Source organism: Periplaneta americana, chromosome 12 (genome assembly GCF_040183065.1).
Source record: "Periplaneta americana isolate PAMFEO1 chromosome 12, P.americana_PAMFEO1_priV1, whole genome shotgun sequence".
NCBI classification, from domain to species: domain Eukaryota; kingdom Metazoa; phylum Arthropoda; class Insecta; order Blattodea; family Blattidae; genus Periplaneta; species Periplaneta americana.
This window is the reverse complement of record NC_091128.1, coordinates 14437779-14452389: the sequence shown is the minus strand read 5'-3', so window position 1 is coordinate 14452389 and position 14611 is coordinate 14437779. Positions and strand designations below refer to the sequence as shown.

At 34.6% G+C, this 14611-nt stretch overlaps 1 pseudogene; it reads right to left on the bottom strand.

Moving 5' to 3' along the window:
- Nucleotides 1-4291: 4291 nt before the first annotated feature.
- On the bottom strand, nt 4292-13405 carry LOC138709941 (putative nuclease HARBI1; annotated as a pseudogene).
- Nucleotides 13406-14611: the final 1206 nt, after the last annotated feature.

The following is a 14611-nucleotide window of genomic DNA, read 5'->3' as shown; positions in this document are numbered from 1 at the left end:
GAATTGCCAAAATTTCCGAAAACACTTTTCGTAGACAAACATTCAATGCATAGTCTATTTGTCATGTGCTACATACTCTGACACTAATGCAGAGGATTTCTTCTGAACTTCCCTGTCACCTTCCTGTTTAAACCAGGTAACAGCAGTAAATATTGAGACCTGCTTATTGCTCCAATGAGTTGCCTGAATCTCATTTTGCTTTTTTCAGGTATAATTACTGCACACTTATCACCAGTTCACGTATAACTCCACCAAGGCCTCCCAAGTAACTAAGCAAAATGAACAACATATCAGCTGAGAGCGCGACATGTCAGTCACTCACAATGCCGTAGAGGAAAACGATATCACTTTAGAAGAAAATGTTCTAATACTTTTTTATTGGTCATGTAGTAATAACGCAGAATACCAAAGGAAATTTTAATCTGTCAATTATTGTGCTGTGTGGAAGAGTTTTTGTATGTTTCTTGTGACGGACTGACCGTAACTTACAGTACAAATAATTATAATGATTTTAAGTTATTTAGGATTTTAGAATACTTCAACTAATTACATATTTACTTCAAGGAAAGACCAAAATATAGTATACAAAAAAGACGGCTCGAAATAAAACAAATTTACGTGTCCAAATTGTGACACGAAACATAACTATCTATATGTGTTTTTTTAAGCGTTTGGAATATGACAAGATCTGCAGCAAGTTATACACTAAAAGAAAGAGTATTTTAAACATTATCTTACGGAATAAGGCGATTTAAAATATAAAGAAACATATTTCTTCAATAAAAATAGTCCTACATCAATTTCAAGAAATTCACCTCAGTATGACATTTTCGTGGAATTGCTCATATATATATATATATATATATATATATATATATATATATATATATATTTTAATTTAGCAATTTTTAATCAAAAATACCATCCTCTCCTCTTAAAATAGTAACTTCTACAACCTTCCCTAGGTTGATCAACACTGTTGTTTTCTCGCTCCCAAGGTCCCAGAACAGTCTAGATAACACTCATGATAAATAAGAAACTAACCATAAGTGGAAAACAACTAAAATTCTACATTAACAATAGTAAATGTTGCAACAAAGCAATTAAACAAGAAGTTTAAAACAACTAAAGTTCTATATTTGATTATTATATCCTTAGAAACTAAGAAATACATAAAAAAAGATTTAGTTGGAGAACAACTAGTTTGGTAACACTGAACCAGCACAGAAGCACGCAGGAAAAATAGCAAGGAACCTACCCTCGAAATCCAGCAATCTAGCCACCCACGGAGCCACCAGAGCGCATTATTAACGGTGAGTGACCACACAGGTGACCCATCCGCGCAGCCACCTTGGAATCCATGACAGAAACACGCACCGTCTGAACCGGGCTTAAGTCTTTTTTTCTTTTTTTAATGTTTAATATTGGTCGACCAGCAAACTTGCTATACAGACCACTGTTAATTATGGAATATCACATGCAGAAGAATATCATGCTGAGGTTGGCTCTAAAGGCTCCTCTAATTTAAATTAATTAATTGAACATTGTTGTGAATTATGTGAACAAAAATATGATGATTTTCTGTGTTAAATTATGAAGAGTCGTCAGTATCACTAAGAAGGATGTCTTGAGGGAGTTTCCTTTTAAGTCGAGATGGCTGACAAGATCTTGCTCCAATGTTATATGTCACAGCTCCAGGAACACCAGGAAGTTTGTTGAAGAAAGATTTTGACATTGAATGGATGTACTGTTCTAGTGGAAGAATTCCCAATTCTTGATGTAGTTGTTGATTTCTTACAAACCAGGGGGCATTTGTTGCAGTACGCAGGAACTTGTTCTGGAGAACTTGTAGGCGATGCATGTGTGTCTTATTTGCAGTCCCCCACACTGGCGCTGCATAAGTTAAAAGAGGTCGTACAAGCGAGGTGTAGAGTAGCATTGAACAGTCCAATCCAATTTGTGAATGTCTATTAACCAAAGGGTATAATTTTCGAATTCTAGAAGAGGTTAGTGTAACAATGCGAGTTATATGGGCATTCCATGTAAGTTTCGTGTCTAATAATATTCCCAAATATTTGACAGCTTCTTGACTGGAGAGCCATGTAACTTGTTCATTTAGAAGAACCAAAGGAGGTGGATTATGAATAGGCCTCAAAGAGAAGATTTTAGCTTCTGTCTTGGTAATGTTGAGTAGTAATCTCCAGTCAGAGAACCATTTAGACAGCTCCTGTAAGGATGTCTGAAGAGTGCTGATTGCAGTATTTAGGTTACTATGAGAATAAAAGAGAACTGTATCGTCAGCATACATAGCTATGTGTGACGGTTGTAAACATGGAATGTCATATGTGAAGATATTGAAGAGAAGTGGTGACAGTATAGATCCTTGTGGTACTCCGGCTAAAACTGGACGCTCAGATAAAAAACTTTTCACGATGCGTGTGAGATAGTCAGGAAAACCAATTCTATATAATTTTAGCATTAGACCATCATGCCAAACAGTATCAAATGCTTGGGCAATATCCAGAAACACAGTGGCAGTATACTGTTTTTCTTCAAAGCCTTTTATAATGGATTCAGTGACTCTTTGGAGTTGGTGTGTTGTAGAATGTTTTGGACGAAAGCCAAACTGAAAATCTGGTATTATCTGGGCTTAAGTCTATGGTATTTACTTCACGCGAGTACACGGAAGCTTGTTATTCGAATATTTACATGTGAATATACAAATGTGCAACGTAAATATTGCGTACCTGCCTCTAAAGACAATTAAACGGAAATATGTCACACGAATATTGCTACCTCCTCTAAAGGCAATTATTTAACTGGTTCGAAAGTCAGTGTATTTATATTCCTTAAGAAGAAGATTTACGCAGGAAATATAGCATGACGATGCATCGGGATAATTTTGTCCCAACTACCTATATTGTGAGGTAAGTATGGGCATGTTCTTAAATGCATTGGAAAAAGTGCGCTGAATTCCCTCAGTGACGTCATCGATGTATGTTCGATAGATACGATGAATCGCTGGAATTCAGAACGGTACGATAGAGACGCGTGAAAGTTCCGAAAGTGAAAATGGCAAAATTTTTAGTAAATGGAGTCGAAATAATATTTCAAGATACAGATGAAAATATCAACCTCCTTCGTACAGGTAATGTGACTTATTTCTATCAGATAATTGCGTATTGTAGCAAATTAATTAACGACGAGCTTATTTAATGAGCCTCTCACATTCTAACCTATAACTTTTTTATATAATCACGTATTCACATCTCATTTCAGATGATGATTTTACAAAGAACTACATAGAAGCTGCGTTGGCAAATGGTTCTTTAAAAGAATTCGGATCCGATGTTAGCCAGCTGCATGTTGAAAGAGTTTCGGATTCGTCTGACTCTGAGTTGAAGTGGACGCATAATCTAACAAAACTACTGCTAAATAAAAGGTTGGAAAATGAATCGTCGTTCAATCGTCCCACATGTAAAAAGAAACTGTGGAACAACATTGCACATGAAATATCCAAAGCTACGACTGTTTCCATTTCTGGGGAGGCGTGCGATATAAAATATAGGAATTTGTTGGTCACATACAGGGCCAGTAAAAAGAAACAGACAAAAACTGGTGAAGGGTCAATTAATTGGGAATATTTCTCGATTATGGATGAAGTTTTAGGGCACAAGGCATCTAGTTCGCCAGAGACTGAATTGCTTGGGGGAAGTATGATGGAAGATGATACAGATACATCATCATTAGCATCAACTTCTTCAGCTTCAACATCATCTTCGGCTTCAACATCAACTTCTTCAGCTTCAACATCAACTTCTTCAGCTTCAACATCATCTTCTTCAGCTTCAGCATCAACTTCTTCAACTTCATCAGCATCATCAGTATCCACCCGTAAAAGGAAAATGACTGTCAGTGATTATCTGCATAAAAAACTGCAGTTACATGAAGAAAGGGAGACCAGGAAGGAAGAAATGGAGAGGGAGAAATTACGGTTGAAGGAGAGGGAAAAAGAAGCTATTTTAGAATTAGCAAGAGCAATTTCAGGAAGGAAGGAGTAAAAGAAAAAATGTGTAGAAAATAAATGTAGAAGTAAGTTTAGAATATTAATCTTATTGTTGTTATTACTTTTATTGTTGATTACGTTCACACTTTTAACGACTGCATATCAATATCACAAATGATATTATTAAGCTTGTCAAATTAACAGATTAATAAAATTATCTTCACGGTGTTAACACAGTGAAGATAATTACTTTGTTAATTTCACAATCTTAATAATATCATCAGTCTAATTCTACACCATAGGACACAATTAATTAGTATAACATAGTCATTGTTCGATTAAATCAAGAATCAAACAAATCACTAATGGTATTATTAAGCTCGTTAAATTAACAGATTAAATATCTTCATGGTGTTAATTAACACAGTGAAGATATTTACTTTAGTAATTTCACAAGCTTAATAATATCATTAGTTTAATTCTACACCATAGGACACAATTAGTATAACATAGTCATTGTTAGATTAAGATTAATCAAGAATCAAGCCAAATTACTAATGGTATTGTTAAGCTTGTTAAATTAACAGATTAAATATCTTCACGGTGTTAATTAACACAGTGAAGATATTTACTTTAGTAATTTCAAAGCTTAATAATATCATTAGTTTAATTCTACACCATAGGACACAATTAGTATAACGTAGTCATTGTTAGATTAATATTAATCAAGAATCAAACAAATCACTAATGGTATTATTAAGCTTGCTAAATTAAGAAATTAAACCTTTTTCCCCTGAAGCAATTCTGTCTGCCGTTACCTGGAAGCTTTGTGCCCTAAAACTTCATCATTATGATCTACTTCCAATTGATTCTTCGCCAGTTCTAGTTTGTTTCTTTTTGTTAGTCTTATATGTGTTAATTAACACAGTGAAGATATTGCATTTATTAATTTAACAAGTTCAATAATAATAACATTATCTTAATACTACACCATAACACACAATTAATTTATATAACGTAGTCAGTTTGTATTTACATTAATGATAATATGAATGACTAATAATATTAACCTTGTTAAATTAACAATTTGAATGTTAGTGTTAATTAACACAATGAAGAATTTAATTTGTTAATTTAACATTTTTAATAACATTTGCTTAATCCTATACTTGAAGACCCATTACATTTGTGTATGATATTAATAAAGAATCATACTAATGTACTCATTATTGTGTTTTTTAATTGTACTGCACCTACTGGTTCCAAATTACCATTTTCAGGACCATTTTCGAAATCATCAAAACAACATTCGTCAATTTCTTCACATACAATCCCATCCCTAAGGGATACATCGTGCAATATGCAACATGTTAATATTATATATTTTGTGTACTGTAACCTGACAACATTCAAATATTTCAGTCTCCTAAACAAACCCTTCAAACGTCCAAATGCCTGTTCAATAACAACCCTACTACTGGAAAGCCTCTTATTGAACTTGCTCTGATTGGGGGTCAAATGTCCATTGTCTCTGAATGGGACCATTATGAATTCTCTTAATGGATATGCAGAGTCACCCAAGAGGTATGAATTTGGTGGAAGTAGCACATGTCCTGCATCTAATTTTTAAAAAATTGGCGAGTTTTGCCACATTCGAGCATCATGTGCAGAACCAGGTCATCCACAAAATACATCAATAAATTCTTGCCTGGAATTGCAGACTCCCTGCAATAATATGGAATGAAAACCTTTCCTGTTGTAGAAGGAATTGTCGTTGATAGGTCCGGGTATTGAGATATGTGAGCAATCAACACAGCCGAAAACACGTGGAAAACTTTTCTGTCCTCTCAATGAATTAAAATCGTTCACGTTTTTCGCTGCATTCTGTCCTGTAGGCCATGAAATATATTTCCCAATTGAAGACCTGAATTGCAGAACATCCCAAGTCCATAGAACTATTTTTTTCAGTAGAGACAAAAAACTTCATAACTATAGAAGTTTTTGTTTCACTGAAGTCATTTTTGGTCAGCGTGTGTGTCATGCTCCTATTTACACTCCCTAAAAATTTTAACAACCCACAGTGCCTAATTTAGGAGGAAATTATTAATATATATCCATGGACTTGGGAAGTTTTTCAATTCATGGTAAAAAAAATGGGTTATGGAAGAAAAAATCATTTTATTTAAGAAATTATTTAGACATTGTAACACAAATAATGGTAATAACATGAGAAAATAACAACTCACGTTATTTACAAGTAGGAAAATTAAATTATCAGCTGTTCATTTATTGGAAAAATTTCAGTGAGCTGCTTTTTCTTCTCCGGAGTCCATCAATATTATTTCAGGTTGAGAAAATCCTGTGAGATAAATATAGTGCTACACGTGCTGGTGATAAATACTTCACTAAAGGTTTTAGATTTTCCAGCTTTTCTGACTTTATAGGCAGTGTATTGGCATACAAGGTGAGGTTGCTAAAAGTAACATGCTGGAAAGGATTTTTCATCAAGGAATATATCACAAAATCTGTTCCTCTCATATTTTCAGTAACTGCGACTTTCCCTGGAAACTTGTTTGAGTACTTAAATATTTTGTACTTTGAAACAGACCTCTGCACTTCGCTGACATCTTATAATACTGTCTCAAGTGTTGTTTGTGTTCTTGAAAGTCTCCACATTGAAATTTGCCTCGTTCTTCACAGTGTCTTCCCATTCTCTCGGAGTTTCTACTTTTTCATTCTTCCTTTTGATTTTTGCTATTCTTGCAAAGTTTGTGTCACATGGAAGAAAACTGTGACCTTTTATAGGGAAGTAGTGAGTGATGCACTTGAATCGTTCAGAAGCAACCAAAATTGTAAATATTGAACCACTGTCATATTTTTGTTCTGATTAATGCAACCGTCGGGGAATAAGTATAGAGAGTCAACTTCTGCAGACAGTACATTTGTAATATATTTGTTTTAACACGAAACAACTTCGTTAACACCCTTGTGTCCCTGAGATTCATTCCACACGAACATTGTGCTTTTTGTTGATTTTTCACTGTGAATACACAAGTTGAATTGCCACAGCTGACAGAGGTAGAATATCTCGTTCACAGGGAGTAAGGACAAGGCAAGTTCTGTTGGAAGTGAAAATATAGGACACCAATGTTATTCCTTTCTTTGGCAAGATTTGAGAACTTTTTCTTGTTGTCGTAGAATATTGCTAGCTTTTGTGTTATCTGCCTCTTCAAGCCATCATTTGTGCAGAATTTCACTTGTTTCCTAACTCAGCATGTATAACATGTATTATACACGTCCGTAGCAGGACATCCGAAAGTATAGTTGAAGTTGTAAGTATAGTACTTTGTGGAACCAACGATATTTCAATTCTGCATTTACTTTTTCAGGAGTTGTACCACTTTTGATTTTAAGTAACTTTCTGGGTAATGCTTCTCCAGATAGAGGATATAGGTTTTCATAATACTTAGTTCTGATGACAGATATCGCCTCTTACTTTTATTCGTTCCATAATGGCTCACTTTATAAAGGAAAGGATTGTATGTGATCACCCACCTGTTACAAATAAGAAAATAAAACTTACCACATTTACGACTACACTAAATATATATTTAGTGAAATTCTTAAAATTAAAAAGTCGGAATAAAACCTATTAAACATACAGTACCTAATTTAATGTCTGAGCAGATTGACTATGGGGTCTATTATTATAGAGATCTCTTTTACCAGTAGGAGATTCCCCCATTGCAGTTATCATTGCGAGGCATTTTACTCTCCCTTCCCCGATGCCATGAAGACTGCAAGCTGCCATATCCGGCATATAAGATTATTAGTTGTTCCTACGGATACCTAAAAATACATAATAATATAAGTACAGTTTCATCGAAAAAAAACTGTAGTTTAGCAGGGACGAATTGAACACTGAATATTTTATGAAAGAGTTCATAAAATCGATGGCAATATTTCATTTTAGTTACGTTTGGTTATTTGTTTAATGTGGTATATATAATATGAAAAAAGTATTTGACTATTTCAACTTACTTTTTACTTAATAGTGAAGTTATTTTGGAAACATTCTTCTGTTCGCGGTCTTCGGCAGGAAACAACACTTGGTGACATCAGTCCACAAAGATGAAAGTTTTGCTTATTTTTGTCAGCCAAAACATAAAAATTACTTAGAATAGATGCCTTTTCTGCTTCACTAAACATATCACAACATTTTCTTCTGCATATGCAGCTAGGGCCTGACATTCTAGCTGGATGTATTTTCCCTGTTCTTGTTGTATATTCTTCTCCTGCATTGCGTTTCAGTTTTGCTAAATTTCTTTTCCACTTCTCACACACCTTACGTTTTTTTCCCACGTATTTTTCAATCACTATCACTTGAAACTTCCTCCATTTTAAATAGTAAAATAGTCCACACCTGTGGAGTAATGGTTAGCGCGTCTGGCCGGGAAACTAAGTGGCCCGGGTTCCAATCCCGGTCGGGGCAAGTTACCTGGTTGAGATTTTTTCCGGGGTTTTACCTCAACCCACTTTGAAGAAATGTTGGGTAACTTTCGGTGCTGGATCCCGGACTCATTTCACCGGCATTATCGACTTCATCTCATTCTGACTCTAAATAACCTAAGACGTTGATACATCGTAGTTAAATAATCTACTTAAAAATAGTAAAAGGTCGTAAGGAAACTGGCTGAAATAAATAAACATTTCACTGCATGGAAAAACTGACCAAGTCCATGGACTTGGGAAGTTATTCCATTCATTAAGAATTATATTGCGTCATTATATATGGTAAGAGTTCGACTTCGGCGGTAATATAGTGCAAGGAGGGGTCCTAGATATGTACATTCATTTTAGCAAAAAAAGTGAAAATCGAAAAAAAGTGGACTTGGGATGTTCTGCAATTCAGGTCTTCAATTTTCCGTGACATTATTTTGCACATGTCAATAAATATGGTGTAGGTATTTCCCTTGCTTAATCCAAACCTATCTCCAACTGAACGAAAAGATTCTTGATTAGCTAATATCCATATCGTCAGTAGTAGCGAATCTTTGACGGGAATCCCCGTCCGGCCTGGTTTGGCAGTGTGGCTCCCAATATCTTGAATCAAAATCTGTAACGCAAGAAATATACTCAATTAAATTATTTAGTTGCAATATAATTATGTAACATAATACAAAATTAAGGGCCGATTGCAGAAACGATGACCGATTTTAAGTCTTAGACACTGTTTAACTAAACAACGTCTAAGTTACGTACGAATTTCCGTTGCTTAAACAATGTTCAGCCGGTGTTTAGTAAGATACCGTTTTAGTTCGAGCCCCTACCACGCCGTAGCGGAGAAGTGAGAAATATGTCCCCAAATTGAAGTAGCAGAAATCCGCCATTTGTTTGGTAGAAAACGCGCGAGATTTCGAAACCGCTATTTAAATATGTATATTGCGTATCCTAAAGCTAAATGTTTTTGTGTAAAGGAACAATACTTCCTTTGCGAGATACCTTTAATACCGTGTTTCTGATGTCAGCAGAGTTGCTAGGTTTTCTGCGAGGGAAATCGGAATATCAGAAGCTAACTTAAGACATTACTCTTATCAACATTTTACCATAAAATTTATAGCAGTTTTCTGCAAAGTAGTGTTTGTGTGCTTTTTAATGTAATAGGCCTATTCGCCTCCGTGATAAACATTAAAGTACAAAGGACACACAGTACAATGAACATTATAATTTTTTCTTTTATTAACCACGAATATGTTTTAACCTTTGCTATTAAATTAACTTTGTAACCGTTACTGCAACAGTTTCACTATCTGACGATGAATCCATGTTTAAACATAGTTTACTAAATTTTAAAACACAGCAATTGTTTACGCGATATCAAAACGCTATTTTTTTTGCCACTCAACACACTCAAAGTACACAATATTTAATAATTGTGAGAGCAGCGACTAGGGACCGAAACGGATTAATCAACAATGCGGTAGAACTGGGAGAAGTAGGTATTATTTTGCTAGTTTAGTTGCCTTACGGCAATCAGCTGGGCTACCTCACAGAATTACTAAATATCCGTGGTAACTTCTATGTTTACAATGTTACCATTTGAATCAATATATAGGCCTAAATAAAAATATCGGATAATAGGAAATACCGACATAATTTGTTTAAATAATAATCTGTAAAATCGGGTTTTTTGTCAATCCCGACTCGCTTTAATCGGGACTCAACCAGGAAATTGGGAGAATCCCGCCTAAATTGGGATACCCGGAAAGCCTGGCTGTCAGACTTGTATCATTTTCGTAGGAACTCTGAATGTGAATATTCATAACCACGGTTAATAAAAGAATTAATGTCAACTTTTAAATTCAATCTATAGGTTAAACTGCTGCATGAAGTCAAAAAGCATTATTATTATTATTATTATTATTATTATTATTATTATTAGTAGTAGTAGTAGTAGTAGTAGTAGTAGTAGTAGTAGTAGTAGGCCTAGTAGTAGTAGTAGTAGTAGTAGTAGTAGTAGCAACAGCAGTAGCAGTAGTAGCATAAGATAATGTTTAATTAATTCGTAAATAAGATAAGAATTACTTTCAATCAGTTATATTAAAAAAATGTTATAACTTATACAGTTTCTGTAGCTTTAAATTCGGTGAATAATTATTCATGTATGCACTGAAAAAAGAACTGTTTGAAGAAAATAAATGATATGGAGTAGATGAAGGACACAATGTATATGGTAATAGCATAGTTTGAAAGGTAAAAACTATCTTCGAAATGAGTTGAAGACACTGAATGATTCATTGTAGGGTAGAAAATCTCTCTGCGGATTGCACCTATCCACTTTCGGTTAAGAGAATCGTTACTCAGAGGAAACTTGAAGCATAAAGAGTCACATGACAAGTACAATAATTTGTCTTCTATAACATAATATGGAGAAAAAATCGTCTTGGAAATGAAGGATTAACTAATCAGTGAAATATAACATTCCGTCCTACTTTATCTTTACATCCGTGTGCATTACTGCAATTAAAAGCAGCGCACGAAAGAACTGTGCTTATTCAGCACTGTGTTCAGCTCTAACAAACAAATGGCCGCCCGCCGGCTGTTCAATTTGGGAGCATAACACTAGCGCCAGGGAGCGGTCTATTGGTTATTTAGAAAGTCTATGTTTTAGCCTAGATCATATATACTAAAGATAGCTCTTTTATATAGGCTTTAGGGTTTGCAGTCGAGGCCGGCTTGATTTAGTTCAATAATCGTCAACAGATGGCACAATGACCAACACCATCACGAGACACGAACTCTAAATCGATTATTTCTTGCTTACGAGATAATCTCGGTATGTACTGTCGACAACTGATGACCATGGATAAATATTATTGGCCTATATCACACGAGACGATAAAAGTCACCCTCGGCTCTCTTTTTGCGCATGCGCCATCGGTGTAATATTTCCGCTTCCGGTGTGATGCTGGGCCTCGTTGTAAGCATAAAAATTGTTTTATTCACCGCATTCTAGATTCACCCACAGTCTAATACATACAGTCACGAAACTTCAACACTTTTTCTGCCAAAATTCGCGACACTAGCGCCCAAGCGGCAGGCAAGGCACTGGTCATAGTCTCGTTCAGCCAGCATATGCTTTAAAGGGATGAGAGATATTATAATAACGTTTTAATCATGCATCGGAATAAAGGCAATGTGTGCAATGACGAAAATTGCAGTAACAAGTTTAAATCTCCGAATTTGTCGTTCTTCAGATTCCCTGAAGACCAAGAGAAAATCATTACTCAGTCGTAACCAATAATCCACGTTGAAGGTAGCCTACGTATTGTATTCTATAAAACATTTATTAGTTATGTTACCTATTTGTATGTCAGGAAGGAGAGTTTAAATAAAACCAAAGTAAATACCTGTTACAGTATATTAATTTTTTGCAGAAATCATATGTGTAAATGTGTAACCATTCCGATTTTGGATAATGTATCTTAAGTTTTTAATGCAAGTAATTCCATAATTTTTGTATTCGTCTTTTTTTTCTTTATATTTTTCAAAAGTTGAACGTTATATTGCATTCAAGTAGGGATCATGATGTTAATTTTTCAAGAATTCATGGATTATTGTAATCCTTTTGCAAAATATTCACTTCTTGAATAAATCCAGACTGTGTCGATAAATTTCTGATGTGTTGGTGTAGATTCATGTGGCAGACGTATTAAGTTCTCAATAGCCTTTTTAAATTTAATATAAAAAGCAATCTTTTCTGTAACAATTTGCATGACTGTTATTGGTGTTGATTTTATATTCCCAGTGATTATTTGAGCCGTTCAGAGCAGAAGTGGTGTAAGTCAAAATTAGGTAATGAGGTTTAAAGTAAATATTCTGTAAAATACAGCGCAAAGTAGCAATTAATATATCCTTCGTGCTATTCACTGACTACTAATAGTTTAAATAAATTCAATATTAACTGCTATTTTGCGCTGTATTATAAAGAACGTTTACTTTAACCCTCATTACTCATTTTGACTTACACCACTTCTGCTCTGAAAATAAAATTAGGCCTAGATTTTCTGAGTTAATTGAAGTCACAATTTTTTCAACAAAATTGTGTGTTCATTTATTTGTTCTCACCTACGTCATATTAACAATAAGGACATGTAAATTACGTATTATATAAGTAGGATAAGTTAAAATTAAGCTTATGTGTGAAAACTGGAAATGTAATGTAAAATGCGGTAAACTTGCCATAAACATTTAAACCATAATATCAGCACTATTTGCCACTCAAAATAATAAAGGAAATACCGGTTCTTAAGAAATGAAAAATAATGAACTTCATAAATCAATGTCTGTCATATTAAGGTTTAAATCTTCCCCTTTTTATTTTCAAGTTTACCTCAGCGGCCGAGTTTGCCCCAATTTGCGGTATGGAAAATAGTTACTTTCTCAGGAAATAGGGAGAGGAATTCACCACGCAATGTACCCTACGAGATATGCCCTTCAATTTTGAAGCTATTAATTTTGACTCTTCTCACAGGAAATATAGAGTTCCAATGATTCATAAATATATTTAGGGATGAATTTAATTAACCATCCACGTACGAACAATTATATTATTTCAAACCATGATACGTGAACAGGACCATGATTCAGTTGTAAGGAGCAGAAAGAATTACGTTTATTCCCAGCTTCTGAAACTTGTAGATTAACTGCGTGTGAAATTCATCTAGGATTCTAAAGTAAAATTAATAAGAATCATATACACTTATACTGTATAGCATAAAAATATAAAACAAATTACGCAAAACCCGTTTTCTGATATGTTATCATGTGTCGTGTGCTCACTTTTAACTTGCCTGCCGCTAGAGGGCTACTGTCGCGCCAGCTGTCAAATGTTGGCATATTTTATACGTATGAGTTGAGTGACTGTAAGTATTAAACTGTGATTCACCTTCGTCACGATCATATATTATAAACATTTCGGTGATACAAGTTACGTAATTATAATAATAGTGCATTGATAGATTTCACAATTATTACTCCAGATCCTGTTATCCAAGTCAAACGTTATTTTCGTATAATTGTATTCCAGAATATTTCCTCATAAGTCTTGATAGGCTATATGTATTAAGAGTTAATTTCTGGTGGTAGTATTGATATTAAACTTGGCTAACACAATATTCCATCTACAACTTCAGAGGGGCGGCAAGAACTAGCGCTGAGGTAGTTCTGTATATTTCAACTGTAAACCAAATTACGAATCTCGTGATATGCAAATAAATATCACCAAACGTAGGTGCCAACTTCAGAGGGGCTGCAAGACACTTTGTGTCCCAATTTATAAAACCAGGGGCGTCACATCCAGTAAAATTAAGAGTGATCTCAGCCTTGTTAACAATTCGAAGAGATATTCCTATGTAAATAAAGCGGCGAAACTAGCGCTGAAGTAGTTCTGGTGATTTCGGAAGTGAAAATTGTTGAATTTATAAGGGTTTCTTTTTATGTAGATACAGTTGATCGTATATGCATCATAGACAAATATATGCATGGCGTAACAAAACCCTAAACTAACCAAATCTAACCTGTCACAGATTCGTATATGCAACATGTATATAAGCGGGGAACTACTTCAGCACTAGTTTAGCCAAAAATTGAATTAATTTGTTTGAAAGATGAAGTAGGTTATAGGCCAAAGATTATTATTTGAACTCTATAGAGAGTAGTGGTTTGGTTCGACTGGAACATCTCGGAAAAAAGAAGATATATATATTTTTTTATTATTACCGGTATAGACCTATATTCATTATTATTTATTATTCCACAGTTGAGTAACAAAATGGACAAGGAACCATCCAAAAGAACAAATCGAGACACCCTTAGAACAATAGCATTTTAAATAACGTGGTAAATTAGAAAACATACCACTAACTTTATGAGTTCCTGTAGGCCCTAAATGTTTTTATCCATCTAAATCACTGATAGAGGAAGTCAGCTGTCGAACATGTTAGTAAAGCAATTCACAGTGCCGCTATCTTTCCTGAATTTGAGATCGGTGAATCTTCACACATGCAACAGAGTGACTCCACTTCTCTATCCATGATCCACATT